We start from the raw sequence: 27,255 nt of genomic DNA, 5'->3' as shown, positions 1-27,255 counted from the left end.
CTCTGTTTCCTTAGACCAGCGGTCACTTGTGACCTCCTCTCGGACTCACAGCCAAGCGAGAGGTGTTCCTGTTATCTCATTCCGTTTCCTTAGATTGAACCAACACGGTTTCGGGAGCAAGAAGTAGAAGGCCTAACATTTTCAATCCCTCCTGTAGATGAGTGACGTGCCGCTGCTTGTTTTTATGTTCGAAGCTCAAGCCAAATGGATAGATCCAACGGTATCTGACATGATCCTAGCGTAGTTTCGATGTGAGGGGTCTGAACTGCTGCCTTCCTGCCAGGGTGGCGGGTGCCAGATATTGATAGATACTGCATTTGTGACCTTGGAAGGAGATGTCGCCTTTTTTCTGGAACGCCTGAAGGACCGCTTCTTTCACTTTGTATGAGTGGAATTTGGCAAGCACATCTCGTGTTCTTCTCCTATATCCAGTCAATGGGCCTCCTACACGGTGCGCCTGTTCCAACTGGATCTTCAGGACTTGTGGGCTCACAATCTCTGGGAACAAGCCCTCAAGGAAGGCCTTGAGGTCCGGTCCCTCGACTCTCTCCTCCAGGTCCCGGATTCATATGTTGCCTCTTTGAGCCCTGTTCTCTAAGTCTTCGGCTTTTAGTTGTGTCAGGTGTAGTTGGTCCTGAAGGTCTCGTAGTTGATTGTGCACCTCAGAAGTTTTCTTTTCCACCTCCTGAGACTGCGTTTCCAAGTCCACCACTCTCACGCCTACTGAGCCAATATCCTGTTGGATTGTGGCCAGTCGGCAGTTCAAGTCAGACTTCAGCTGTTCGATGGAGGCTTTAATATCCTGACTGAGGTCCGCTCGTAGTTCTATTTTAAAGTCTCGGAGAGACGCCGACAGGTCGTCTTTCTTGAGGGCCATGGTGTCGGGGGAGTCGTCACGGTCTAGCTGTGATCATTTGTCCAATGGCTGAAAGAAGCTGGAAACCTTACTGGTGGTTTTGTTTGTGGTCTTCTTTGGCGGCATAGAGACGGTCTTGTCGTACCTCTTGCCCCAGAGGTGTAGCAATGAACCTCCGGTGTACCTAGTGCTTCACATCAACCCTCTGGGATCGTGTCAGCGGCTATCAATGGTAGGTCAGTATGTCGGTGCAACAGCTCTGTGATTTCCGGTAGTGGCGCTGTCAGCCTATTCACGTTGGGATCGCTCTGCCGGTATACCACTCCACGGTCATTTCCCCATAACACCTCCTCTGGAACAGCGAAGTAGATCTCTCCAGACCTGACTGGCCAGCTGCTCGGGAACTGTCATCAGCAGGGGCTCTCACCCTTCGGAATGCGTGTGTCTCGTTGCGGGGTCCTGTTCATAACCGCTGCCGGCTGGGATCGGTGCTTTAAATCAGAACTTGGGCCATGGTGCTCCGAAGGCCATAGTGGGCTCCCAGCATGTCCTTACTGGTTTGAGTGTGTCCACTTTGCCCCTCTCTGGTATGCAGTTCGGGGTCCCTAAGGCGCCCCCACCTCACTCGGCGCACTCTCCTTCTGTTAAGCTGTGAGGTAATGAGGCCTGCTTCGTTCACAGCTGCTCTATTCTGCCAATGGGTGGTCTAGGAGAGTGTCCCCACACCGGTGTTGCATCTTACCTTGGCCGCCATCTTAGAGTCAGGAATGGGGTACTGAGGGGGATCTCAGTGATAAAGAGTTCTGCACACTTATAGGGGCCGAACAGGGCATTGCATGACTCCTACGCTGTGCCGATCGCCGTCTCCCCCCTCAGCGGTGCCACCCGCTCACCTGGCACTTCGGGCTCCTCCACCGCCACGGGCCTGACATCAGGTGCCTCCGCGTTGGGCACTTCGTAGCCCGGGCGGCACCTTCTCTGGCTGTTATTATCGCTAGGTGTCTCCGGTGAGCGTCTCTGCCAGCCGTGGGGGTTCTTTGGTCAGGAGTGCCCACTCGGTCACTCCGCCGTCACTCTGCTGTGTTTAGCGCACTGGAAGCTGGCAGCCGCCATTTTGGGGATTTTGCGGCCGGCCTCTCGCAGCTCCAAACCGTCAGATATGCAGATTTTCCACCTGTAAGCCAGCTCTCTCCCCGACCACTGACCGCTAAGCTATAGTTTGGTGAACTCAGCAGCAGTATCGGTGGCTTCCGTCATATCATATCCACCCGAGACCTGAGCGCAGATCGGGAACCCAGACAGATTACGTCAGTTCGGCCATCTTGTCTGGCCACGCCCCCTAGTTGCATTTTTAAACATTAAACACCATTTCTATCATTGCATGTTGCCGCAGGTTCCACAAAAAGTAATTCTGCCATTTTAATTAAAAGTAAAGAATCCCCAAATGCAATGCTCAAATTGTATTTAATAAAACAATAAGGCCCTTATTACGATGTTGCCAATCCCGACCACGTGTTTTTGATGTGACCGCACACTATAGGGTCGCAAGCTCCCTATTCTATATGGGAGCTTGTGCTGCGGTCGGAAACCGGCTGCAGCACAAGCTCCCACACAGAAAAGGGAGTTTGTGTTCATCCCTGCACTGTGTGGCAGGCACCATGCCTGCCATACGGTACAGGGATGAACAGGGGGGCACCACCATGGGTGCCCGCTCGGCCCCCAACCAGAGACTGCTTGGTAAAGGGGGCCCTGCTATGGGCATCCAAAGTCACTTTCCGACAGGTTTTCCAGGTTGGAAAGCCCAGCATGGAAAGCCTGCTGGAGACCGACATCGTAATCTGGATGGTTTGAAATGCCCTAGGGATTACGTGCTGGTTCTGACTGTCAGACAGGCTGCTTGAGCCCGTCGGAAGCCAGACGGAATGTCTGGCCGGTTTCAAAACTGACAGCCTCCATTGTAATGAGGCTGTCGGTTCTGAAACTGTGATGAGGCGTGGAAAGGCTCCGAACTATGTTCGGAGGCTTTCTGCACCTCATCGTAATAGGGTCCTAAGTGTTATCATAGCCAAATTAGAACTAACCATGTTACCCATTGTAGATGACTGCAAGAAGAGAGGCCTAAAATCATGCTTTCTCTTTCTTGTCAATGCACAGTGATGCTGCGATTTTGACAATCAGCCATTTCAATAAATACATAAAATTTAGTTTGTTCTGTGGTTTTAACACTGTATCATTATAAAATGTATTCATTTCTCTCCATGGTTTTCCTGAAGGTTTCTAGAAGGGACGGATGTAATTGAAAGTTGCTTCTCATAGCATAATACAGGTTTATTCCTTAGATATAGAGAAAAGTCAATATGAACATGTTATGTGTTTTCTATGTTATTTATTGGTTAATTTAGAGTATTATTATGTCCACATCATGACTGCACAGTTTCTCTGTCTAAAAAGTATAAAGAATTACAGTTTCGGGATTGAGCCAGGATTTTGTTCCGGACTTTTAGAGAGCAGATTCCATGTTGCTCTGTTTATCATTTTTCACTCAAAATATATTGTCATGTTCTTCCTCTTTTACCAATTGAGCAGTCCTTAAGATAAATACTCTTTATTTCTCATTTGCCTTGTGCAAGGTCATAAATGGTACAGGCTACTGTTTTTTGGTTAGGGTTTATTTATACTTGCCAATGATTTTACAATTACTTGCATTTTTTGAGCATTTTGAATTGACTGCCAAAATCCATTTTGCCTTCCATATTGCTTCTTAATTTTAAAATAAACCTACATGGTTTGCTCTTTAAATCTTGTCTTCTGTGAATTTTCCTGTGTTGATGTTCCTATTTGATTTTTGTGGATCCAATGATTTTCTTCTTAGGGCTCTCATCTTTAAATACTCACACATAGCCCTGGCCCAGCAATCAGCCCTTTTGTTGTAAAAGTGTCAACAGTTTTTGGTAGGAGAGGATGGTTTAGATAGATTGGGGAAAATGTGGTACAGACTTCAGTGTAATTCTGTAATTTTTACTTGCACTTTCTTAAATGTTTTGACAATAGGATCTGACTTCTTCTAGTTCCAGACCCTAATGTTGCAGTGGATCAGCCAGATGTTCCGATCCAGTTGAGTAGTTACTGGAGTTGCCTTACCTTAGTATGAATAGGGCTTGTCCATTGCATGTTGCATTATCTGTAATGTTATGTGGCAAGAGTTGAATGATTTTGAGTGAGTATATATTTTGGGAAGTAGGGACATGTGTCTTGTAGATGGTTCTGTGTCATGCCTGTCCTTCAGTCGCTTGAAGTTGAAATTTGTATTGCATTTTAATGTTTCAGATGACATGCAAACATTGTTTGGAATTGTGCTTATTGACGTGTTGTGTTTTAATGTGGTCTCTGTAATATGATTCTCAATGATTTCAAGGTAGTATTAATTAGGTCATTGTCTGCTGAATGCATGTGTTGACACGTCAAAAGATTGTTTCCTCATTTGAGTCCTTAATAGTCTAGTTGTATTTGAACCCGCCGGCAGCACGAGATTAACTCATCCGGAACACGAATCTGACTATCGAAATCACCGGCGGATGCAAAGGAAGGTGACGATCGTCGTGAGGGTGAGAGAGCTGCCAGGGCGCGTCAGAACAATTTGTTTGAAGACGCGATCCAGTCCTGAGACGTGAGTGCATTGTGGGCAATGGAGTTCCTGAAGGGGCGGGAGGCCTCATCAGAATTGATTTTCAAAAAAACGACAATAACAACAAGCGACAAAAGGGGCGAAAATGACACAAATGATGCGCAAATGACATATAGCCTGAAGCAAAAGGGAAATCTGCTTGAAAGGCTGCGCAAAAAAGAACTAAGTCACTGGTGGGAAGCCACATCGCTTCAAAATTATTTAGAAGTTGATCGCATACCTAGAGGACTGCGCATTTTTATCGTGCCTACTTTAAACAAACCAAAACCAGAGGTACTTAAAGCGTGGCTGGATAATACAAACGCGTGCTCAAAAACGATGTTGCAAATTTTGATTAAGAACGCTTGGGAGGAGCAATGCAAAAGAACTTTGATGATTTAGCTAAAGACTCAAACCAAAATAAGGTGAAGAAGGTCCTGACTGCAGTGAATGAACGTATTATCAATTTTGAAAAAGACATTATTGCAAGAAAACAAAGAAAATTTGAGAGAGATGAAAGGGACTATAAATCTGGTAGAATTTTAACCTTTGCAAAGAAATTTGATAAATTACGCACAACCCTCATTAAAGATAGAGCATTGGGGGCTGCTGATAAAGACAGATGGGAATCTGGTACGAGTCTAAGCTCTGAAGTTCGCTCAATTGACAGCAACTTTTCCCACCACACAGATGTAACGTTTTTTTCCGAGGAAATGCGCCTCATGCTAGAGGCAAACCAACAATCAATACGTGGAAGAAAAAGATATCGAGGCCGAGGAGGAAAAACAAGAGTAAAAGACGTTGGGAGCGACGGAACAAAGAACGACAGCACTGGAGTGGGAACCAAAGGCCAGACCCAGAGAGGAAAATAATGGAAGAAAAGGGACATGAACTAACGGTAATTAACCTTTCCAATAGACAGTTAACTGAAAGTGAAGAACAGGTTCTTAAACTTGGTCTGACTTTCTGCCCAGATTCCCCTATAGACTATGCACAGACACGCATAGTCATGTATTTATTTGTGCGTAAGTTAAGATTGTTTAAAATTCATAAGAACAGGCTTTTAGGGGATAAAGTACAGGGAGCTAATCTTACTAGCATCACGCCTTCGATCAGTGATATAGAAATTCTTCAAACACTGGATAGTCTTATGAATGAACATCAAACACATATGACACAATCTATAGATCTACTAGACCCCAATATTATCTCTACGGTTGAAAATTTAGGCTTTGATCCTAAGATACCAGCTGTTACACCTTTCAGAGCCAAATCTAAATACAGACCGCAGCTCCCCAGAGATAACATTGATGTCTTTCATGATTTGGTTAATCAGGATGTATTACAACTCTTAAAAAAGCCCATCATGAGATCAAATCTTACGCAAACACAAAGGGAAGCCTTGAAGGGTCTTCAGAATGATGATAGTATTATCATCAAACCATCTGTTAAAGGTGGGAATATTGTTCTTTCGGAAAAGAAGAGTTACATTCAAGAAGCTATGAGGCAACTGACGAATACCACTTGCTATACCAAGGTAGATCATTCTTATTTTTCAAAGCTGCAGACTAAACTTTCTGATCACCTCAAAGAATGGTCCGATGATAATTTACTCAATTGGTTAAATTTCTAAAAAATGAAACTCCAACTATACCAACCTTTTATCTCCTCCCTAAAGTGCACAAAGACTGCAGACAACCACCAGGAAGGCCCATAGTGTCCTCAAAAAATGGTCTGCTAGAGAATGTTTCACGATATGTGGACTATTTTCTAGCCGACTATGTCAAAGATCTCACATCGTATATTAGAGACACTAAAGACTTTCTCCAAAAAATTGAAAACATACATTGGGAAAAACATTTCTGGCTGGTATGTTTAGATGTTGAAAGCTTATATACCAGCATCAGACACAATGATGGATTGAAAGCATGCAAACACTTTCTTAAAACTAGAAGCATACACCTAGTGGCTCACACCAAAATGCTGCTACAGATGATTGAATTATGTCTTGTGGAGAACATCTTTATATTCAATGGAGTTCTTTACAAACGAATACAGGGAACTTCGATGGGCACCTGCTTCGCTCCCAGCTACGCCAATCTTTTGGTGGGCTGGTGGGAGAAGCAGGTGCTCTGGAGTGAAACCCTAGAACATTGGACTCATAAGATTAATATCTGGCTCAGATATATAGACGACGTCTTCTTTATTTGGGAGGGTACTGAGAAAGATCTTCTTAATTTTTCTAAAGAGCTGAACAACAACTCAGTGAATCTTAAGTTCTCCAATATAGCCAAGGACAAACTTGTAACTGAGGTATTCAGGAAAAACACAGCTGGCAACTCAGTGTTGCACGTTGCAAGCTGCCATCCACCTAATTTTAGGTGGAGTATACCCTTCGGTGAATTTCTCCGTGCTAAGAGAAATTGTAGCTCGGAAGCAGCTTATAAGAAAAACAAAATTGAAATGAGCAAACGTTTTCATGCTAGAGGATATCCTAATAACATGCTTAGGATAGGAGAGAAGAAAGCAGATGCAATCAAGAGGGAGGAAGCACTCTATAAACCACCTAAAACCAACGTCTCCAAATCTGACTCTGTAATTAGACTGATTACCACCTACAACTCACAATCCTACCTGTTTAGCCAAATAGTCAGGAAAAGATGGGACATACTACTCCAAGATAAAATAGTGAAAGACAAACTAGGTCCTCATCCAGCAATAACATATAGAAAAGGTAAATCCATAAAAGATCAAATAGTGAGAAGTCACATGGAAAATAAACAACTGACCTGGCTGGCAAAAAAGGGAGGATTCCACAAGTGTGGTAAATGTAAAGCTTGTAGTTACAGTGACAATGTGAGGGAGGTGACACTACAAAGAACAAACAGAAAATGGAGCATACGTAAACATATTCAATGTAATACAGAATTTGTTGTCTATGTTATCACCTGCCCTTGTGACAAGTGGTACATAGGCTCACCTACCTTCCCTGTAAAGAAGAGGATAATCGAACATTGGCGAGCGATCACTAACAAAGACTTTTCCTACAGTACTGCAAGACATTTTAATCAACATCATGATGGAGACTGGACTAAGGCCAAATACTTTGCATTGGATACAATTCCAAAAAACCCAAGAGGGGGTGATAGAGTTTTGGCCTTACGTAGATCAGAATCTAAGTTCATTCTCCAAGCTGGCAGTATCACCCCTATAGGGTTGAACATTGATGAAGAAATGCGTGTGCATCTCTAAATCTGTCTATTTGGCAATCTTCTGACATCCCGATAGGAATTCCTGTTCTGTAATGTTTTAAACTTTTCACTTCTATATATATATTTTTTTGACTTGCTCAGGTTTTCTTAGTTTTCTTTATTTTTCTTGATATTGAGGTACTATGTGAGAATTACAATATGGGAGGAAATGTATATAACAATTTTGTCTATGGGTCTATAGATCACTAGGTGTGAACCTTTTACTAATCATATTTCCCTTCTCTGTTTGCCTCCATATAGATTGGACCTGATGGAGTGAGTGTGTCACCAACTACTGTTAAAAACTACGTGCACGGAGAACATGTGTTTGTATTTATAAACACACTCTCCTCTAATAGGTAACTAATTGAGGCACCAGATAATAGGATTTTGCAACCATATAGTATTGAATACAGAACCTTATGTGTGTATAAATTTCTTTTTCAAGGTACTAGACCTGAGATAATGATGTTCTAATTATATTCTAATTATATGCATATTTGGGTACTAAAGACTTGCCTAGACCCTTGAGTAAATATTTGGTGCACCTTTTTGTTCCCAGTATATATTGTATTATCAACATTATGCATGGTATTATAAACTTAGGTACTATACCTGAATTAGTATTCACAATGAAAAGCTACAAAGTACAATCTTAGCAAGTCCACTATTATGATTTTTGGTATTATTGAAATGGTATATAACAATGTTTTGTTACTCACCTAGCCTCTGGATGGTGGTGAAATCCAGAGTCTTTTCTTTATTTTTGTTATCTGGAAAAGAGCATTTAAACCTATGCATCAGAACCATGGTCATGTGACCAAGTGCTAGATAGCTCGAAACGCGTCTTTTTGTGCCCGTGAATAAAGGATAATTTTGAAGAACTGGATCGGTGTGGCTCTTCGTCTTTATATTGGAAGACTTTCCGTTTTGTATTTGAATTAATTAGGCTTGTGCAGTTTACTTTGTTGTGTACAGAAAATAGATGCACAGACCCAAGTGGTAGATAGCTGCTGGTCGGAGACTAGTCTTAGTGTGAGTGAGAACTGTTTTAGTGATTATCGTTGTTTGTTGTGAGCTTGATTCCAGTCCCGTTATCCAATAGGCAGACAAAGTTTCTTTGTTTTGAAGTTAGATTTGCATTTCAAGCCTCATTTTGAAATTGTATTGTGATTGGTTTGTAGTCTTGCTCTAACTAACTTGCAAAAATTAGTGCTGCTTTGAAGAAGTAAAAAAATCCTGTTATAAAGGAGATAATGTTCACCCCTGAAGGATCGCCTGTTCACGAAATGTTACCAAATTCAGGTCTTCGTACTTGTCTATGGCTCGAACAAAGGCATTAAATTACTGGTGATGAAACAACATAAGCCTTTTCCTTTGAATAGCACTTTTAATGTGAGAAAGATTGAGTGTCTAAGGCAAACTATGTATCAGGCGAACCCACAGCCTAGACCTGCACAGTTTGAAGCACTGAATGGGATTTTGTGACGAATAAAATAGAGCAAAAGAAAATGTAAAGAGGTCAGGGTTAGGAAAGCAGTGAGTCATTGGCTAGATGCGAGAAGACGTACACAGAAGAAGGCACGGAGAGAGGACGGTACAAAGAGTGGGTGTGTTTTCTGCAATTGTAAAGGAAACAAACAAAAAGAGAGTAAATAATTGCAAATAATAACAAAAAAGAAAATAAATATGAGAAAGAGGATAAAGAAAGTGATTCACTTCCTAGTGGTTCAGATAATGATGAAAGATTTTTAGATGATCTGCTGAATTTGAGACCACTTCCATTTAATGATGATTAAGGAAACAGAAATGGATGTTGTTAGACTTAAAATGGAATTTAGAAAAATTATTAACTGTACTGTCCATGAAAACAAAATACTGTCCTTTCATGAAGATAGGTTGGGGTATTTGAGTAAGGAGCAAGGCGTGCTGTAGTGCATTTGAGAAACTCGAAGAATTTGTGGATGAAATTGCATAAAAATTATTGAATGGATTTGAGTGATCATAAATTACAAGAAATGGGGAGATGATGTGGCTTAACGGCTAGAGAGGCCGACCTCGGAGCAGAGGAACTAGGTTCGGGTCTCGGCAGGGAGCCTCAACATCCTGTTATTCTGGGCAAATCACTTAATCTCCCCATGCCTAACAAAAATGAATGTGTCTGTCTGTAATGCAACTGGTGCTCATGGAAAGCGCTCTGATACCTTCAGGTCTAGTTCTCACTATATAAAACTTCCCAAAAAAAAATTAAGAACTTGTCAGCTTGACATTGAATGCAAAAGAATTAGTAAGATGTATGCATGAATGTAAAAGGTTACAGAGAAAGATGGTTTAAGAAAGGTGTAAAACTAAAACAGAAGAGAAAGAAAAAGAAAGAAGTGTAAATTCCTCTGAGTGTGGAGTGGTTGATGGAAATCCTTTGAGAGAAGTACATGAAGGTGCATATGCTGAGGTCTGATCGCCTGACATTTATGAAGAATTTTCTTCAACCTAAACAAAAACTGGGAAAAAGGTCAAGAGAGTTCGGATGATTTCAAAGGTTGTGTGGATTGGTTAAATGGGTAGTTTGAGATAATTATTTATAAGGATTTGTGGTTGGAGTGCAAAGCAGTTGCAAATTGGTCAGATGAAGAACCTACAAGGGTTTCTCCCAACAATGGTCATTCCTACTGTGAAAGCTACATATATGTTAGTGATGGATCATTTAAAGACTAAGGTGCTGCAAAAAGGATTCAATTGGTAAAAAATGATGAAAATGTGACACAGGACCCAGAGGTGAATTATGAGAGATTAGAGGAAATGTACAGGCAGTACAGCAGAGTTTATGATTCTGCAAAAGAAGGCATTAGCAGATTTGTTTCAGCTTTTATGTTGAGTTTGCGCTCAGAGATTAGTTCCCATATTCAAGTGAGATGCGTTGAGAAGCAAAATCTCTTGATGAGATTTTGCAATATGCCAAGTATTGTAGTTATTGTTTTGACGTGAAACAGAGGAAGATTAAGGAGAACCACATCGTAGCTCAGACAATGTATTTTCAAAAAGGTGAAAGGAATGGTTTCTTAAATACTCAAATACTGGATTCTGATTTTGAATCTGGTTTGTTTCAAGTGTGAACATTGGGTATGCAAGGAGTGTGTGTGTAGAGCAATTATTCCAATTCGTACAAAATAATTCAATGGTTCCACAGGCTGGTCCTCAAGGTAAAGGTAGAGGGTTTGTTAACAATTCAGATGTAAAAAATGAAAAATATAAATATGTTGGAAAATAGTACACCCTGTCATTTCTGGGGCAAAACTCCTCATTGAAAACAAGATTGAAGATCCAATCCAAATAGAGTAGTGGACAAATCATAAATGGTTCCACAGATATAAGGGAACATAAGTCAGATGTCACTGATGTGAAGATATCAGCCCAAATGGCCTCAATGCGGGATCAAAGGCAGTTCAATGGAACTTTCTGTAAGCCCCAATGATGAAATACAATATGCAAAATAAAATCTAAAATTTTCAACAGAATCCTGTTTTTCAAAAAGGTTTTTACAGAAACACCAAGTATAGTTCCTACTGTACTGAGTCAAATGCAGGCACAATGGCAGTGGCTAAAAGGGGAAGAGGATGGTACGCTTGGTGCAGTCCTAGTGGTAAACAAGATTGTCTCCTATGTAGATAATTAGGTGAATAACCATTCAGTATCATTTTTAATCAGTCCTTCATGTTCAACGGTTCAACCAATCGAGGTTTCAAAACTATCTCTCTTAGGGAAGGACATCCAAGTTGTAGGTAACAATAACAAGTAGATCACCACGTAAAGTCAGCAAACATCCTGTAAAAATTAGATTTATAGAAAATGATCATCAGTTCACAATTTGTGACAAAAGTTCAGTTAATGTGTTGGGTCATTACCTTTTGTGTAAAACAAATTGTGTAATTTACTGCACACCGGATGATGTAGCAACTCAAACACAGGATGAAGGTTTAGACTTTAAAATAAAAATACAAGGGTCAAGAGCGAGTTTGAATCCGGTTCTCACAAAAGAGAACTTACCTCTTGATTTATGAGATGCAGGGAAAAGTCCAGTTTGGGATCTTACAGGAAGTGGAGTTGGCTTAATTATAAGTGAAGAGCAAGTGCAGATCAAAGTGAAACCTAATGTATTGTTATCTTTTACTCATCTGTACAAGCTTACTGGAAAAGCAAAAGAGGGACTGGCCCCTGTAATTGAGAAAATCAAGCAATTTTGAAGGAAGTGTCAGAAGTCCTTGTAACTCCCAATTACAGAATCAAAGAAACCGAGTGGAAAGGGAAGATAGTACAGGATTTGCACAAAATTAATAATATTGTAGTTTCATGTAGTCCGTTGGTATCAAATCCAGCTGACCTATTGTTCCAAATCCTTGCTGATGCTAGTTAGTTTACCATAATTGATTTGTGCCAAGCATTCTTTTCCATTCCTCATCATGAGGATAGTCTGACAGAGTCTGTTCATCTTCTCTCAGATTCTGAAAGGAGATTTTGAGAGTCTGCATCTGCCCTGTAACTCAGTGGTAGTACAGTATATTGATGACCTGATGGTAGCATCTAAACCTAGAGAGTATTCCAGACTTGATACAACTGCACTGCGTAATCATCTCACAAAGCATGGCCATAAAGTATCTGTAAAAAACAGAAATGTTTGGGTCATGAAATTGAGAAGGGAATGAGGAAAGTATCTGCAGAATGTATCTCTGTGGTTTTAAGCATGAATGTACCAAACACCCAAAGGAATGGGAGGATCTTTTTGGAACTAGACGGCTACTGTAGTCATTGGAACCCAAACTTTTCCCCAATTGGAACACCTTTACAAAGGCTTACTCACAGCGATGTAAGGGATCCAGTCTAGTTGTTTGACAAAACAACGTATTCTTTTACCACGCGGTCTTTACAATGCATTTAACTTCAGCACGCAAGCCTGTACCATGCATACCTTTACCACAAACATACATAGTATTACATTAAAGTTATCATTACCACACAAACCTTTTCAACACACACATTTACCACAAATGATATTTTAAAGTTAAAAATTAAAAATAAACTTCAAAATTAAAACTATTTTTACACAATCAATAAATTGTACTGTATGATACTATATATTTCAGAATATTTTTTAATTAAATTTCTGTTGCATTGCGCAGGTGTATACAACACAACACATTACAATACATCGCAACTCTATATCAATATTTAAAACATCATTATATCACAATGCAAAATGATAACTTCGACCACTTGCATTACAAAACAAACTGTGACCCTGTCCCCAACCAAGATGGTAGACAAACATTCCGAGGAAGGTCAAAAACATGACCAAAAAAACACTGACAAAATAATTAAAGGGTTAGTCATGCTTTTGTTCACAGAAAAGCACAAACATAGTTTACAACAGTTATTTTGCTGAAAATTAGGCATCTACAACTTTGTGATCGGTGGTACACTGCCTTCTGAAGTGGCTACATGCACTGGAGAGAGAAAGAGTATTTCAGAGACACTATTTGAAACACTGCCATCTATCTGTCATAGTATGTATAATTTACAACATTAATACGTATAGAAATAGCATAATAAATGAAAATGATGGACATTTAAAACAACTTTTTAAACATTTTCAGGCATATATTCTGCAGAATATCATAAGTCAACTATCAACGCTGTTTGTTAACTGTTACAAATTGGCTAAAATTGTAAGTTAAAATAAATGTTCGATTTTCATTTTAATTCAAAATCGAAAAAATTCCAGAACAGAAACTAGGCTCTTATTTTTTTTACTTTTTGTTTGAATTAGTGGCTAGTCAGGTACGGTGCTGAAAAGTGAATGGGAGGGTAGAATTACTAAGGTAACTCCACCAAGTGCCTAGTCAGGGAAGGTGCTGGGCTGTGACGGGGAAGGGGGAAGATTTACAAATCTACCTCAGCCATGTGCCTAGTCAGGAAAGGTGCTAGATAGTGACTGGGGAATATTTACTAATCACACTCTGCCAAGTACCTAGTAAGGAAAGGTGCACATTTAAAAGCATTTTTCTTTTCTTTTTAGACCATTACAAAGACAAACCAATTAAAGAAATTGAAAAAACTTCAAACTGCAAAAAGAAGTACTCAAAACATCTCTCCAAAGCAAAGTAGCCTTACAGAAGGTAAGAATAATTCGCATTTCTAAGTAAACACATAAAATACTTATAAATAAATGCAATCCTGCAAGAAGAGCTCAACATTGTGCTATACATGTCTTTTGTACTCAGAAAGAGACATGTATATATAAAGGATGCAGTCTTGCTTGAGGCACCTAAAGCACTACCCTCATTAGTGGTGGAAGGCTACTGCCTTCACAAGGATTTAAGCAGTACAGTCGCAGGCGTGGCAACATGCTGTCTAGTAATAAGTAGTAGTGAAAAGGACTTTTTCACATTGTGACACTGTACTGAAGCCAACAGGCTCACTGACCTTTTTAAAAGTTCCGCTGCTGTGTGCTTAACACACCCCATAGCCTACATCGGATAGATGTGGAGTGCTGCACAGCGAAGAATTAGTGACTCTACGCTGGATGTATGTGTACCTGGGAAGGATACAGTACAGGGATAGAGCAGTATTGTGCAGTGTGTGTCTGTGTTTAGTGCATGTACTGCGCGTACATATGCCTGTAAAGAAAATTTGACATGAGAGGGGTTCTGCTGTGAAGTGTGAGCACCATGAAAGCATGTGATGGGTGTATGCGTGCTTATGTAAAGTACAATACATGAACGGTGTAGTGTTGTGAAGTGGGCATATGATAAGTGTGCATGCTGGCAGTGTGTGTATTTATAAATGACACAACCTGGATAAACATAGAGCAGCTTCAGTGCTTAACAGTGCAAACAGACTGAGAGTGTGCGCTGAATGCATGTGTACATGTAAGAGTACAATGCATGGAGGTAACAGTGCTGGAGAGTAAGGGCCCGATTATGACTTTTGCTGGAGTGAGGGCGGGTGGCTCACCAGCGCCATGCCCCCGCATCCCCAAGAGTCGCCGGTGCCAGATTACAGTTTTTTTGTAGTCTGTTCGGCAGGTGGCGTGGAGGGCCTGCAGTGGTGCTGTTTAAAAGGCTCATTGTGAACTTGAGACAAAGCCGCTGCCGGACTGCCAGTGCACGTTTCTGCACAGGAAGAAATGCACCATCTCATGCATTTCTTCCTGTGCAGGCACTGGGGGTGCAGAAATAAAGGGGGAGCACAACATCTGACCCCTTACATGCACCCCTGTGCACAGGGGCATGATGGGGCCCCCTTTCTTCCCACACCACCAGTCTTTTCATGGAAGAAGAACCTCCATGAAAGCACTGGCTGTGAGCAAAGTTGTAATATGCTTGGCAGTGCCTTAGGGCACCACCAAGCATATTAATGCCTTCAGACTGTAGCAGGACAGCTAGGGAATGGCAGTTCCCTGGCGGCTGCTGCAGTGCAATGGCGGTCGGAGCTCCGAATTCCTAATAGGGCAATCGGACCACCAGTGCATCGGTGACTACTGCTACTGCTGCGCCCCGGCGACTCTGGTAGTCCTCAGACCGCCAGACTCGTAATTAGGGCCTTAGTGTGCTGTGAATGTACGCCAAGTGTGCTTGCAATGGTATATTACATGGAGGACCCTGGTTTCTATTTTGGGACGCCCAGGCCTGCCTGGTGGAGACATGAGTAGGAGTGGAATTCCCCAAGACGGAATTGTGGCCTGCTTCCTTCCTGTGAGCTGGGAGGGACACACACTGGAGGGAAAAAAAGAAGAGACTACTTTTACACTTAAAGCGACTGCTCTTTGATTCAGTGATAAATCACAAGGATGGGGCCTGGGCATATCTCAGGAGAGGAGATGAAGCTGATAAGGTAATCTTCAAGGGTAAAGCTGGGGACTGGGGTTAATCTTTTGCCGCATATATCATTGCGGCTGACATCCTGGTATGAACTGTGGTCACTCTCACAAATTGTTTTGTGGGACAATCAACTTCATAGTCTTGCCTGTTGTGACAGATCGTCTTTCATAAGGAAAGAAGAAAAAGAGAAGTGTCAGTTTCAAAAGAAACAAAACCCAAACATAAAACTTCAAAGACTCACACTGGTGTCTGGAAATTGACTATAAGAAGGGGAGGTTGAAACCCCAAAATGTGTCATCTGCAGGCAGCTAGACGGGCTTTGTGAGAAGGGGAAGCTCTGCAAGACTTCTGCCTGTGACCAGGAGCACCGGCCTGCTAGTTTCCCTGCTGGGTGAGAAACATTACCCAAGACATCATAAACACTTGCACTGGAGCCTGGAGCACCAGCCCCTGCCTGCTTTCTAAGACCACTTTACCCTGTGAGGAAGAGGAAAGCATTGGAGGGAACGAGGTCCAGTATGGAACCCTGCAAGAGAATTCCCAGAGTGAGGTGTGAGGCTGTGCACCGATAGGGTCATTGCTTGTGGGCATTGACATCTCGGTGACTCCCATATGCCAGGAGAGGGCTGCAAGACATGAGTCATGAGTTAAGTGCTGTGCTAACACACTACAGTGACCCCGTATGCCAGAGGGGAGCAATGGTAAAGTATAACTTTCAGAAGTGCTGAGACTCGTAACCATTTTAGCGTCAGTGCCTGCACCAAGATAGGCGGCATCTGTGTTGTTCTGTATCACAGCAACCCCATATGCCAGGAGGGACTGCCGGTACCAATATTGCAGAGAGATTTGGGTCGTTGCCCGAAGGTAAGACTGAGGCTTCGTTCAACGGGCTGGACCCACAAAGCAAGGGAATTTTCCTGACTAGCCACTGAGGACTGCAGAGGATGTGATGAGGACGACACCTTCGTTGAACTCTATCCTGAAGTGGAATGAAGGATTTACCCCCCACACACCCTCACTAGGTAAAGACAATTTAATATGCCTTCTCGAACTGTGAGCTGGTATTACAACTGAGAAGTCTTGCAGTGGCGCTCAGGAGAGAGCCTGTGCCACCGGGAGCTGTCAAGTGGGCCATGAGCAGTCTGACTTCTCCTAGCAGAGACAGGTACACTAGTGTTTGCGCTGAGGGAACCGGCTGCACCACTGAACTCCTCCGGGAATGTCATCTTGCAACTGGCCCATGAAGTGCTCTCAGCAGGACTCTAAGGGATTATGAAAACCCAGGATAGGTTGAACCCTCTGTTCTACCAGCCAGGATTGTGCAGAGATGCAGAGCAGTTCTGTAGAACCTGTGTAGTTGCCAGATAAGTGGTAAGACAGGAGGAAAGAAAAAGGCACCAGTTGTAGCTGCTCCATTTGAGTGGGTGAGAATAAACGTTGTTGGTCCATTTAGAGCTACCTAACAGTCAGACAACAAGTCTATCCTGTTTATGGCGGACTAAGCCACCAAGTATCAGGAAGCTGTACCTCTCAGGAACAGGACTACAAAGGTAGTAGCGAGACCTCTCTTATGGATTTCTTCTAGGGTCTGATTTCCAAGGATTTTAAATTCCGATGGGGAACCAATTTCATTTCTCCCTATATGAAAGAGATGTGGGAGCAAGCTGGAGTGACATAGCACTTCTCCACCCAAAAAACAATGGTTTGGTGGAGCCGTTTAACGAAACACTGAGGAGCATCACGGGAACTCTGCCAGAGAACCTCAGGAGAAAGTAGGATCTGCTGCCATGTCTCTTGCTGGCCTACCGAGAGATTCCAGAGAAAGAAATAGGGTTCAGTCTTCACGGACGGATGAGGTGGACTATGTGACTGGCTTCAGGAAGATGATGGCGCACATATAAGGAAATCAAGCCCAAGTAAAGAACAATTATATGGAAACATGTTACATAAAGCTAATTCTGAAAGTACTTTTGGTTACAATGTTTGTATCAAATGTTAGCTGAATACCAAAGGCATGCAGAAAATTGCTATGTTTGTTTCTATTTGCCTACCTCTACTTTTATCTTCCTTTGTCTTATGCTTTTTTTAATCTGATGTCATCAAAATAGAGTTAAGCTGCTTTATTCTGACGATGAGTCACTTTTATAGAAAGTACTGGTTACAAATTCTTCAAACTTATCATTGTGAATGATTAACCCTATTTCTCGACTCTCAAAGGCTTATGCAAAGGTGAGCAAAAGGGAATACATGTTAAAATATTTCCAGCATTTTAAACAATCTAACCGTATTGACCTAATTGCAAATGCGCTTTCATACAAAAGTAACCTTGCTGAAATGTGTTATATAGATGAACTTCATGACAGAATAAGAAAGGAGGGGCACGTTTCAAAGGCAGAAACATGGATGAGTCAATGCAGAGGTTTAAATTTGAATTTGACAGAGAGAGGTACTATGCATCATTCTTGAAAGGGAAGGGAACAAATCTGCAGAAACGGTACGGTGGAGAGAATGGACCCAGAATTATTTAGAAAGAATCCAGTGCCAACAGGACAAAAAACTAGTATACGGGTAATATATTATGTTATTGGCAAATCAACTTATTTTGAGGTGCTGCATAGCTGAGTGAGAATTTGCTATGCACCTTTAGTCTTTCCGAAGATATTCTATAAAGACAATCTAAATAGAGGGTAGTATAAATTAACTAAGTAGAAGTAGGCATTGCTTTGAACAGATGCTGTGTGATATCTTTGGCCTTCGGTAAGAGTAGCTTTTAATTATGTGAGGATTTAAAAACGCTCTTCTTTATCGTTCAAATCTGTTTTACTAATTGTTTAAACAAGGGTAACACATACTCCCACCTACATCTGCTGGCCAGTGGGGCTATCAAAGCTGGCTAAGGAAAGGACTAGGAAAAGAAAAAGGGGGAATAATGGACCTGGGGGAGAGAAAGTAGGGGGAGATAAGAAGAAAAATGCCCTGTTCGCTCATGAGCTTGGTAAAGGAGCGGAAGCCAAGAAAGTCACATTTGGCCCTTAGGAACTGGTCCGTGTACACCGTTGCACACAAATCCAGATCCTTGATGGGGAGCACTCATAGATATTTCAAGCAAGAGAGTTTTCAAAATGTATTTGCAGGAAAAAGTATGCAGACCCCATTGCTTCTCAAGATGTCACTTCTGGTGGCTTATTGTAGAGGAGATCCTCTCCATGCTCAGAGTGTCCCACGGCTTGTGAAGCCACTTAATATGTTCAGTCGCAGAGTCCATACCCCAATGGGCTGTGAGTACCTGCCTGGCTGTGCACAGCACTAGAATTATAGCCTTGCCTCTAGGAGAACAGAGGCGGTAAATTGTCTAATTTCGAGAATAGTCTTGCTACTAATATTGCAGGTGAGCTAACAGTCATTAATAAGGAATTGCTTGCTAAGTGAGCTATGATAATGCAAAATAGACTTGCTTTGAACATAATACTTACAAAGGTAGGTGGAGTTTTTGAAGTGCTTTGCTCAAAGCAATGATATGCTTTTGTTCCTAAAACAGGTAACCCAATTAACAATTTTGTTATTAATATCACTAATATCACTCATGAACTAAGAGAGCTAGAAGAGACTGGTGCCTGAGAAGGAATGTCTTCTTTAGCCAGTTCAGTTGGAAGAGGGGTTTCAAAGATAGGTGAGTGACTTGGAAGTGTAGGAGGGGGAATCCTTAAGCTAATACTAATGCCCATACTACTAATTTCAATTAGAGCTGCATGTGTTTTTCTCTTCCGCAAAGGTTTTTGATATATTTCATGGATGGATGTAACAAATTGTGGGAAAAAGAAGGTGTCATCAATGAGCAGAAGAAAAAGGTTGTGGAGTGAGATTCAGCGTAGGGTTTATGACAAGATGATGGAGTTGGAACAATCCAGGTGAAAGGGTCCTAAGCTGATGACATCTATTTTGTCAAATCTGTTTAGAAGGGCAGATTATGATGATTCTAGTGAATCATCAGTGGCAGGGTTTATAGCGTACTTTTTCTGAAATTCAATGTAATGCATAAATGAAAATCGAACTCTGGCTAACAGAGAAATTTTAAGCATCATACTCTATCTTGTTTTGGAGGTTTGTTACCAATGTCCTGCACTACGTGGATAAACTTGTATTTTCATTCCTTGAATGTACTTTTTATAGGCAAGATAACGATCTTCACAAGAATATTGAAATGTTGCTTTAGTATAACTTCTCTTGTTCAAGGTTGCACCTGGATGTCTAAGCAGTATCACACATAATCTAATAATTTTAGTTCTAAATGCAGGTAGTGTTCTGTGAGCATCTCCATGTTGTATAATTGTGAGATTCCCTAAAATGTATTTTCTTGCCACTGTTTCACTCTGGTTAATTATGATTGGTTTAATTTGTGGGAACAATGTGCAATTGTAGTGAATGCATGACAAAAAAAATTCCAAACCCTATAAAACTGTGCTCTTTTTTGGATGTGAGAGAAGCCTTTCTTTATTGACCCTTGGAGGTGATGCTGGATTGATCTCCCATTTTATACTTTGTATTTACTGACCTGAAATTTGATGAGTCTTCTGATTTTGTACTTTAACTGAGCTATGCACTATGAGTAGTTGATTGATTTTTGACTATGTTAATTAATATCTGTCTGACAAAATCTGAAAATAAATCTTTAAGGTTTGACTGAGGGTGAAACCTTATATTACCTTCGGATCAGACATGCACTGCTATCACACATCACCCCGGAGACAGATATATTAGATTCTGAGCATTCAGAGGAGGGAGTGCTAGTGGTGCCCTTGACGAAGGAAAATAGTAAACAAATTCTAGAGACATCTTCACAAGCTGAGGGAGGCCGGGGAAGCCAACCGGGTACCATTTCAGAATGGGAGGAGGTACTACAGGGGCCAGCCGCAGCCTGTCTGTCAGGGCGGAGGAGCCACTCTTCCTCAATCTTTTCCAGCCAAGAAGCGTATCTGTCAAGCTGAGCAACGGTCAGCCTGACATACACTTTTCTTGTCCACGTCAGGCAGCCAGGAGCCTATATGCGCTAAACGTGTAGGTGCCTGGCTGCCTAAGCTGAACTTTGCCAGGCTGAGAATTTCATAGCCCTCTGGGTGTGACCTCCTCAGCCTTGCAAAAGTGCCTCAAGGTCCTCCGCCTCATGATGAAGGGGTGTGTGACTGATAGCCTCCGTCCTGGGCACTTCACTTTTTAGCCCTGAAATGTCCAGGGGTGAGTGTCAAACAGTGACACCTCGTCATAGAGTGGGGTCAGCAGTCTCACTGACCCTATCCCACTCGGTGACCAGTGAGAGACTAGCGTTCCCTCATTGGCTGACCTGCTGAGGATATGCAGCAGTCCCAACCCTTGTGGGACCTTCGAGGCTTTCCAGGAACTGCAGCACAGGTAAGTTTTTGTTTTTAATTGTTTGGTGCGTATGTGCGTGTATGTATCAATTTGTTGTGAGTTGTGTGAATCGGTGTGTTTGTGTGCGTTTGTGAATGGAATGGTGTAAGAGAGTTAGTGTATATGTATATGTGAGTGTGTGAGCGGTTCCACCCACTCCTCTTCTAAAATTACTGTCCACCACTGCATGGTCTGCAGGTAGCAGCAATATGGGCAGGGTCCTGCCTGATATAGTTCTGCATACTATATAGGGCATTTTATTCAAGATTAAAACTGCAAGAAATGAGAAGGGCAACAAATGAGATGTGCCTGCGTAGTTGTGAAGCAGTGGGATCCTTCAATCATATCATCTGGGAATACCGAGCAATACAAACATACTGTCAGTCAGTGCTGGATTGCATGTCATGCACGTTGGGGACTCACATACAGGGCACACCGAAGCAAACTCTACTTAACATAATAGGCGAGGAATCAATCACAATGCACCAAAAAAGCTGGATCACACTGATCCTGGTGGTAGAAAATGATATATTGCCTGCAAATGGGGGGTAGAGGAAACTATACACAGAAGAGGTGGAGCAATGACATGGACTGGCGCATGGTCAGAGAAAATAAATGGACAACAATGTAGGCAGTTTGGGAGGCAAGCAGTGGAAACTGAGGTAACTAGTCCAGCCTTGCAAGTTGAGTCGATTGAACACAACAAGGAAAGGGAGGGAAATTCGGCACACAGGATATTTGTTTGTAGACAGGATCTATTCTATGTCAGCTAGCCAGCGGTTTAGTAGTATGTTTATCACATTTTCTAAAATGCCAATAAAAACAAGCTTAAAGTTGTTTTAAAAAAAAAATACTTCTATGTAATTTTTGTAAAACCAAATGGGTTCTATGTGCTCAATTGAAATTGTCATTTAGAATGCTTTATCGAGATACAGGTTCAGCATCTGCTAAGGGATTAACACCACTCCTGGTCCATCAGCCATGCAATAGGTACAAAGTGGAGTGCGACCTCCGCCTCAGTTCACCCTGCCTGCGAATCAGAGTGTAGCTACTTTTTGAAGGACTCTGAACTAGCAGGAAGTGAATAACTGTGCAGCTGTTTAATTCTGGCAAAGTAACACCTAATGTGCTCTGTGGTGCTGATCTCAGAGATTTCAAGCAGCTGCTGAAGCAGGGCCTTTTCAACCATTAGGCTCAGATGCCCTGCTCCGGCTGCTCCATTGATTGCTAAGCAACTGCTTAAGAGTCCTCTCCGTAACACTGGTGTAATAGAAATAAACATTACATGCAGTGTCGGAAATGAGAGGTATCCAGCTAGATTCTAGATGTGGGTGGTATTATTGAGCTGGGATCGCGTTGGACCCAGTGAAATATGCTAAATTTGTCCCTGTGTCATTTGTGAGTACTGGGCCACATTCAACAGCGTTCGGATGATGTCTACTTTCCTTCTGGAGCAACCTGCAGATGGTGAGGGAGGAGGCTTTCCTACTTTCACTTCCAGCTTGGACGAAAACAAAGGCCTTATTTTTAAAGGACCATCATCCCTCCTTTAATTAGAGTATCATACGGAGCTCAGCTTGTTATCACTTCACAAAAACTTAGAGGAAAAAAACTTGTGAAACAACGATTTAGAGGCAGGTTTTTGACTTTGTTCATCCCCTGTATATAAGAGATATTCATGCACTGTAAGAATGCCAGATATATCTGTCTGTATGGGTAATTAGAAGCCCTTTCTAATTTATTTTTGTTTATTCAATTCTCTTACAGCGCTACTCATCCCAGTGTAGGGTGTCAGAACATATAACATCACATGCACACATTATACAGAGACAATAAATCATACAAGTGTGTAAATAAAGGTAATAAAATGGTCTGTAATATGATGAGGGTTACAAGTTGAAGGAGTCATTCAGGGGCCACATTATGTATTAGGGCGCACCTTCACTGTTTGCGCCTGGCGCACCATAAAACAGATGCGCCAGGAACAAACAGGGAAAGTGCGCCCAATTACATAGAATGCACAGCCGTGAACTCGCGCTTCCCCCAGGGCAGCACATTCATGTGAAAACACGGAGCAACTGCTTGCAGCTGCTCCACGTTTTCACAGTGCAGGCGGCAACCCGCCTGCACTTTGAAGGGGGATTAGAGATCCCCTTGAAGGCGGGTGAGGTCAGTGACTGCACCCACCTGCAAGGGGATGTCTGGGGTGTCCATGGGACACCCTTTCCCTCCTCCAGAGGGCTTCTGTCAGGGGGCGCACTCACAGTGTACCACCTTCTATGTGGCGCACTATGAGTGTGCCCCCCGGAGAGCTTCTTTGCCTCTGCGCCCGCGTCTGTAATATGGAGTAGGCACATACACAAAGGAATTCCCTCATTTGCATAGGGCACAACCCAATCCAAATGAGGGAACACTCCCCGAAGGTAGCACTGACGCTTTAAGTGCGCCAGCACTATCGGTATTACAGAAGGGGACACACAAATGCCTGCACCCCCTTCTGTAATACCAAAGTGCCCCGGGGGTGCTCAAAGCGGGCACAAATGCCCATTGCACCCCCAGGGCACTTACGGTAATACGACCCCTGGTAAGCATTATATATTAAGATTGCATGGTTGGTAGAAACACAAAGTCAGGATTTAAAACATAGTGGTTGGGGTTGTCTGTGATAATAAGTCTTTATAACAACCCAAAGGGTCCTTTTTTAGTAACCTTAAAATAACAACAGATTAAAAAGAAAAATATGATTCTAAACCCATCCCTTGCAGTTTGTATGCAGTTCCTTGATGTCAGTGTATAGCTCAGCATGATATATTAGGATTTGCAGTTTATGAAATGCAAGTATCAAAAATGACCTCTGTGTCAAAAGCAGTGGATCACTAGCCTATCCACAAAAAACACATCTGTGATTTACATTTTACACAATGTATTTTGAAGCAGGCATATTAACCCTCTATGCTACTTTACCAGTTGAAACTGTGATTCGGCAAACAAAATGTCTCTGAAAATGACTGGACACAGAGAACTCTGTGGCAGGTTACTTAACCCTATAAGATATTTAAAAACACAGCCTTGTTGTGACCAATTAAGTAAGGCAGAACAGATTTATCTTTATGCTTGTCATTGTTGCCAATTTCTTTGCTGCAGAGTTGGTAACGAATAAGGGCCTCATTAAATAGTTTTGACACAGGGCAGTGCAGTCCCGATGCTACACTGCCCTGTGTCGCAAGAGAATGGCAGGAATGCGCAGTATCTATGAGATACAGCACATTCCTATCCTCTTCCACTATGCTGGCACACAATTGGCTGCCTTCCAGCAATGCAGGTATCTGCATTATAGGAATTATTGTTTTTGTACAGGAAGGGACACATTCCTGCAAAAAAACAATCAGTGGAGGCTTTTTCCTCCTTCTGTGTGTGCCGCAGAATGCAGTACATGAAGACAGAGGAAACAAGCATTGGCATAGCCAATAACTCTCGCCTTTGGGACCTTATGTGTTAAGCCAGAACTTTTGGCTATATTGTAGAGCATTGTGGCTGCTGTGCATCATGCTGAAAAGTTATAATAAAAAGTGTTAAACATTTTTTTTACTTTTATACAAAACAAGAGGACATTATATACAACTGAACAACCTGATTAAAAAATGATTTTAACATAAAAAAATTTCTTCTAGTGTTTTTTGAGGTTGCACTGCTGGCAACTTCTTCCTGCCTATTCTCATGGTTGTTTGTTATAATTTTTTTTTGTTATGGGGGAGCGGGACATAAATAACGGAGGAGTGGAGGTTGGAAAACAGTCACTTAATTAGAACACGAGCAGTAAACGGACACTAGGGGAGAATCAACACATGCCAGATTCCGAGGGCAGACTGATGTGATGCTTAGGTGATGTTTAGGTGATGCTTAGATGTGTGTAATTATGTGGCACTGAGTGGTAATATGTGGAGTGTCTTTATGTTGCATTGAATATAGTAATTGTGACGTGTGATTATGTGGTACTGAGTGGTATTATGTGGACACAGGAGTGGAGTCTGCTGAGAACTACAGGTCCCAGGGGGCGTGAGGAGAGAGCCCGCACCTGAGCCTGCTTGTCCCGAGGAGAGAGAGATAAAGCACCTCGCCGCTCCCGCGGGAGCCGCTTCGTTGCTGGTGGTAAAGACTGCTGAGAACTACAGGTCCCAGGGGGCGTGAGGAGAGAGCCCGCACCTGAGCCTGCTTGTCCCGAGGAGAGAGAGATAAAGCACCTCGCCGCTCCCGCCGGAGCCGCTTCGTTGCTGGTGGTAAAGACTGCTGAGAACAACAGGTCCCAGGGGGCGTGAGGAGAGAGCCCGCACCTGAGCCTGCTTGTCCCGAGGAGAGAGAGATAAAGCACATCTCCGCTCCCGCTGCCGTGGGAGCCGCTTCGTTGCTGTTGGTAAAGACTGCTGAGAACTACAGGTCCCAGGGGGCGTGAGGAGAGAGCCCGCACCTGAACCTGCTTGTCCCAAGGAGAGAGAGATAAAGCACATCGCCGCTCCCGCTTCGCGTAATGCGCGCGGACGCGCGCCGGGCGAAGCCCGGGCCAAGGGTGGGTCCGTTTGAGCCCGTTGGAGACCGGAGGAGGTCGGGCTGGGCCCCCCCCCAACAGTGTTAACACCGTAAAGCCCCTACAAATTGCGAACAGCAGTTTGGACCTTTTACGTGGAGACTGAAAGGTTTGGTAACGTTATTCAGTACAGAATACAGGAACGATGGCTGCAAAAGAAGGGAAGGGGAAGAAAGCTGTGACTAGCGGGGGGGGCGTCGGTACGCTAGATCAATTTATAACTAGGGCTACGTCAGTATTGGTACAAGAGATAGCTTTAACTGAACGTCGACTTTCATTGGACCCTATGTACACTAAGCATTCATCCCTGGGAGGGCTAATGTTGGTAAATTCTCCTGAACAACAAATAGTCGCTAATCTTCATCCCAATGATGTGGTAGAAAGTAATGATGTTCCGTCACAGGTAATGTCGACCCTATCTGTGACAAAAGACGTCAGCCCCACTATCTTAACTGATGATTCCGCCCTGACTGGTATAACTAGTGGAACAGTCACACGTACTTCCACAAGGTCAGCACCTAAACCCAAATCCCCATCTCTAAAACAAGCTACAGGATCTATTGCTAAGAGGAAGAGAGGAGGGGGCTCACAGGTGGAGAAGTGTAGCTCACTGGTTAGAGGAGGCATACCCTGAAGCAGAGATCGGGCCCGGGACCTGGGTTCGATTCCCGACGCGGCAGGGTCCAGAACCCAATTGTCCACGGACTCGATAATTCTCGCTTCGGTACCCACTCTAAGCACGAGTTCACACTATGCAGCTCTGGGCAACAAGCCTGCTTAATCTCCACAACGGCCCCCCGCGGCGGGATGCCTGGCTTTCACCTTGGGGATGCCCAGTACGGGTTATCTTACAGGGAAAAACCAGGACGGGTTTCCTATGCAAGCGCCAAGATGCCCGTAGGGTGATAGTTGCGCTCTATAAGTACCCCAATCCAATCATCAATCACATAAAGGAAACTGTCTAACGAAAACAAAAACGTCTAGATCAACTAAAACTGTGGATTGTGAGTTTCCAGTTTTATTAGATACTGCTCCCCCCTCGACAAATAATCCTTTATTAAGGGATTTGCCGACGGCGCCTGCAGGCTGTTCTTTGCCCCAATTTGAAGTGGGATTTATGGAAAAGATGGAGCAACTCATTAAGTCCTCTATGCTACCGCTGCTGGCGAGATTGAAATCTACTGATGAAAGACTGATAAAATTTGAACAGTCTATTGCAATAAATCTTGACTCCTTGAAAAAACCCGTTGAGGGGACACCCAACCCGAGTTCAGGGGATAACAACATAACCTGTGATCCCTTAACTATTACACCCCGGGCGCCTATTCCAACTGTACCCAACACACCTTCTGTATCATTGTGTGGGAATAGGCAAGCTGGTATAAGTACCTACAGTGATGCAGTGATGCAAGGAAGAGGGGGACAACAAGCGGGAGGGGGGCAGGAACAGGAACCAAGGGAATCGGGATTGGCACAAAATCACCAAGTACAGCAAATGAAACAACGAATAATGTAAAAGCCAAGAGTTCCTTTACACGAATCGATTTACCCCCGGATTCTTTTCCATATGTTGTTCTGATGGCCGGGGTCCCCGAATTGGATAAAGGCAGTATAGAAACATA

General features: G+C 42.8%; 1 protein-coding gene and 1 long non-coding RNA gene across 2 annotated transcripts in view; one reads left to right on the top strand and one right to left on the bottom strand.

The window, feature by feature from the left end:
• The window catches only part of LOC146811634 (transmembrane protease serine 9-like), a 1,785,969-nt gene that overhangs the window by 1,463,737 nt on the left and 294,977 nt on the right, over positions 1–27,255 (bottom strand). The window lies entirely within an intron of this gene.
• LOC146811635 (uncharacterized) overlaps positions 4,104–27,255 on the top strand; it is a 126,405-nt gene continuing 103,253 nt past the window's right edge. The window contains exons 1-3 of the long non-coding RNA XR_014966762.1: positions 4,104–5,418; positions 8,033–8,130; positions 13,842–13,941. This is a non-coding gene — a long non-coding RNA (uncharacterized LOC146811635). The remainder of the gene's footprint in view (positions 5,419–8,032; positions 8,131–13,841; positions 13,942–27,255) is intronic.

The sequence above is a fragment of the Triturus cristatus genome, chromosome 7, assembly GCF_964204655.1.
Source record: "Triturus cristatus chromosome 7, aTriCri1.1, whole genome shotgun sequence".
Lineage (NCBI taxonomy): Eukaryota > Metazoa > Chordata > Amphibia > Caudata > Salamandridae > Triturus > Triturus cristatus.
Note: the sequence above shows the minus strand (reverse complement) of the source record. Positions and strands in the feature narration are given on the sequence as shown.